Here is a 4862-nt window from a genome sequence, read left to right as displayed (position 1 = left end):
GATCTCCTATATATCTTTAACTTCCTCTTGTCAGTTTCTGCTCTTCTTTATGTTTATGTTCAATGAGAACCTTTTCTTTCCTTTGAAACCAGCATTCCATGAGGAACTCTCCTTTGGCTAGCATCCTTATTCCATCAGCCTTTTCCTGCAAATCCTCAACCTAAAATCCGTTGCATGTTTCCTCTTTGCTCTTACTTGATATTTCAAGCGAGTTAGAGAAATGTAGCAACAGATGAATTGAATTGAGGCTAATACAAATTTACAGTGTTCAGATTCGTATTACAGCTAGCCCTTCAGTTCCCTGCAATATTTGTAGCCTTATTTATTTTATATAATTTTGACAGTGATGGAGAGTCAAGTAATACAAAGAGGAAAAACAGAGAGAAGAGAGAGAAATTCAAAAGAAAGACCAATATTTCACTTTCACAAATTAGAATTTTGTTTGTACCAAATGCAAATACACATAACAAGTTTTCAAATTAACATGAATTGTTTCAAAGAAGTGACTAAAACTAAACACACATTTGATTAGTCTATTTTAATAACAGTTGTTAATGAAATATCAAAAATGTCATTTAAAACATATCAGGACATATAATATCTAAAAACAAACACAACAAAAGGAACCTATTTCAAATAACTAAATTAACGGAAAGTTATGATTGTGATCAGGATTACAGGATACATTTCTAAAGAAATATCAATGCCTTCCAAATTGATAGAGTTTAAAATCATAGGAGATTTTGTCAAGCTAATTTAATTAATTTATGAAAATTGAAAAGTCAGAATTAGCCAAGATTCCCTCTAGAAAGAACAACGTGCAAGACTTGATCTGCAAATATAATTACTTAACATAGTTACAGTATTTTACATATTATGCAAATTATGGAAAGACGGATGAAAAGATATTGGAACCAAATTCAGGTCCCCCAAATATACCATGTATATATGGTGACCTGGTGTGGCACCGAGGGTTAACGCGTTGTATTGCAAGGTCAGTTTGAACTGCAAGTTCAATGGTTCAAGGTCACCAGCTGCTCTTCAGAAACCCTACACAGGGTCACTATGAGTCAGAACTGACTTGAAAGCAATTAACAACAACAACAACATATATGGACCTAATTTAAGACAATTATAACACTACTGAGAAGAAGGACAAGCAATCTTTTAAAAAAGTGGTATTGAGACAATTTGGTATCATGAATTTAAAAAAAAAAAAAGATAATTCACCCCAACAAATAATTTTCAAAATAATTTCCAGATGGAAATATGAAAAATAAAACACTAAAATAACTGGAAGATATTACAGAGAATATAGTAATGACTTCAGGGATAGAAACATTTTAAACAAGACACAAAAATCACTAATCATAAAATATATTTAAACTAAAAACTTAGGCCATAAAAAGTGAGTTGAATTCTGTAATAATAATTGAAACTTATATAAGAAATAAAGAATTTATGAACAGAAAATTTAAAGAACTATAATTCAGCAAAGAATATATAAATATACAGAGAAAGACAATGGATTTGAATAAAAAGAAAATTTAAATTATGTAAAAAACTAATGAGATGTTGCTAAATTTCAGCGGAAATCAAGGAAAAGTCCATTAAAGCTCCAAAGACTTGCACGCAAAAAAAGGTATCAAATTAAATTCCACGTGTCTGTGTGGATGCAGAGGGACGGAAACACACCATTGCTTTGAAGACTGCAAATTCATGCAACTCCTTGAGAAGAAGTTTAACTAATAGAGATATAGAAAACCCAGCAATTCTACTGCTAGGAGAAAGGGACTAGGTGAGGGAAAATAAGGGGAACTATCAAAAGACTGCCATGGAAACTCAGCTTGGGAAGGGAAATTTGATAACACACATTTACTGCTGGTTCATTTACAGGAGGTCATGTTTAACCAGCCTTCTGGAATTATTTGAAAATATTACATCCATAATAGATGATAGAAATTCAATAATGTAATACCCTTGTATTTTTCTGCTAGCAAATAGCCATGTTACACATGAGAGATTAATGACTAAGGTAACGAGTTAGTGAATAAGAGGTTAGAAGTAGCCCCGGATAGAAAACTGAAGGCAGCTTTCTTCTTACTTGTAGTCTAAAGCAGGTTGGGGAAACTGTTTTCTGCCAAAATTTGTAACAGCATTCGTAGGTCATACGAAATAATGAATTTAAAATTTGTATTTCGTGAAATTTAACTAACTCCTGGTGTGGCGCCCCGAGTAAATGCGCTGGACTGTAAGGTCGGTTTGAACGGCAAGTTCTACAATGCAAGCTCACCAGCTGCTCCTTGGAAACCCTGTGCAGGGTCACTGTGAGTTGGATCGGACTCCATGGAACTTACCAACAACAGCAATGTGATGGCTGGAACTGCGGTTGCCTTGGCAGGGCCGGAACAAATGATTTCGCGAGCCTTAATATGGCACTTAAGGAGCTCTGGTAGCGTAAGGGTTAAGAACTGGGCGGCGAACCTTAAGGTCAGCACTTCAAAACTGCCAGCTGTTCCGCAGGAGAAAATGAGGCTTTCTGCTTCCGTAAAGATTTGCAGCCTCGGAAACCCTGCACAGGGTCGCTATGTCCACGGCACATAACAACAACAACCACATTATGGCACTTGGGCCGGACGTTTCCTACCTGTGGAAAGTTATAAAACTTTGCCTGCAGTACCTTTTCAGGAGCATACCAATAATAATGAGCCAGTTATCCTACTGAAGCTATTGAAATGCAAAGACTCAAGAAAACCCAGATTAATTAAACCAATTACTTCAAGCACACCCTTGGTTGTGCCACTAAGTATTGACACTAAGGTTTAAGTTCATACATGCATGAGTTTATTTCAAATAAAGCATGTTTAAACATGTCTCTGCGATCAGGTGATGGTTGCAAATAATGTTCTTACAAATTTACTTGCCTTACTCTGCAGCCAGAGTGCTCCTTGGAGGCCAGGAAGGTCAAACTTCATGCCTCATACTTTGGACATATTGTCAGGAGGGATCATTCTCTGGAGAAGGATATCATGTTTGGTAAGGTGGAGAGTCCCAGAAAAAGAGGAAGACCCCCAGTGAGATGGATTGGCAAAGTGGCAGCATCAGTAGGCTCAAGTGTGGCAACAATTGTGAGGTTGGCCCAGGATCCGGCAGTGTTTCATTCTGTTGTGCATAAAGTTGCTATGAGTCAGTACTGACTCGATGGCACCTAACAGCAAGTCTTCTTAAAATATTGCAGTGCAATGAACTGCTTCAGATGACTGTTTTTCCAATTGTCTTTGCAACTGACAGCAAACATCATTTTTGTCCTGCTGAGAGTTCTGGGTAAGAGAAGGTGGGGAAAACGCTGACAGAATGTAACTCAGTTGTGAGTGGTTAACAGAGTTAATTGTGATTGTAAAAACTTGGACCTCTAACATGGGTTCAAAATGAGCTATCTCAGAAGCACGAAGGGGGATCTCACTATCATCGAAGAAGAAAAGCCAGAAGTTGAGCGTGTCCTTTGGTTCCTGTGCACCCTTGCATTGAAACATCCTTGACCTAGGGACAGAAAGCTGTGACATGGAAGGAGAGGCAGCGGAGCTGCAATAGCAGAACCATGAGACAGAATGGTGGGTTCCTCAGCCCAATGAGCAAGGCAAACTCAGTAGTTATGGGCAGCAGGTGTTCTTATACAGCGTCTCCAGGCATTTAGTTGGGGTAGTTAGGTTTGCTCACTAAAGAGGTGGAGCTTGCGTACTTTCAGTCTGAAGCTAAAAAGAGCATTCTAACAAAGCCACCACAGACAGAGGCCTGCCTGGGGGTGGGGCTGAGGAAAGGCGGTCCTGACAGGAACTGCTGTGCTCAGAACATTTCTGACTCTGAATTGTGACCAGTTTACTTCCCTAATAAATCCCATCACTGGGAATATGGTGTGAGAGTTTTGTGTGGTCGTTACTACGAATTATTGAGGCCCACTGTATAGAGTGCTGTGGGAAGGATGTCAGCTTCATGCATTTGCTGGTGTGTTCTGAAAAAAAGTCCAATCAAAACATTGGTTTCCCAGGAGAGCTACTTGGGCCAGTTGAGTTCAAGGCAGAAAGGTCACTTCAGAAGGCTATAGTGACTGTTTTGAGGGATCCCCAAAGTGTAATCTTGATAGATTTTCTTGAAGGACATTGGACAATCACTGGACTTCTGGAGAAATTTAAGAAAATTAAAAATTGCATTGGTGGGAAATAGGCTAGGAAAGTTGTGCTCAGGAATGTTTTCCATCATGACAATGTGTCTGGGCTGTCCTGTGAGAACTGAATTAGGAAACCTTACCTCATCCCCCTATAACCTCATCCCCCTATAATCCTAATCTTGTCCGTATAAACTTCTTTTTGTTCCCCAAACTCAAAGGACATTCCAAAGACATATGGTAAGTTCCTCTAGGATGTTCAAACTGCGGTTTTGACATACTGATTAAAGAGCACACAATTCTCTGGGGTGGGTTGTTGTAGTTAATCGCCATCAAGTCTGTGAGGACTCACAGTATCTGCTTTTTCAAGAAGGCACTGGTGGATTTGAATGATCCACCTTGAAGTTAGCAGTCCAGTGTTTATCCTACAGTACCTCACCAGGACTAACTCAAGAAGGGTTGAAGAGATGGAAATAACACCAACAAACAGGTACAGACATGAACTGAGGATAAGAAAAACAATATTCACATTTTGATATATTTGTTTAATAAATATTTCTAATACTTTGCATGGCACTCAAATTATGACATGGTGGTGATGGTGGTATGTCGTGGAGTCGGTTCCGACTCGTAGCGACCCTGTACAGGGTTTCCGAGGCTATAAATCTTTACAGGAGAGGAAAGTCTCATCTTTCTGTCA

Source organism: Chrysochloris asiatica, unplaced genomic scaffold, assembly GCF_000296735.1.
Source record: "Chrysochloris asiatica unplaced genomic scaffold, ChrAsi1.0 scaffold00020, whole genome shotgun sequence".
NCBI lineage: Eukaryota > Metazoa > Chordata > Mammalia > Afrosoricida > Chrysochloridae > Chrysochloris > Chrysochloris asiatica.
This window is presented reverse-complemented; position numbering follows the sequence as displayed.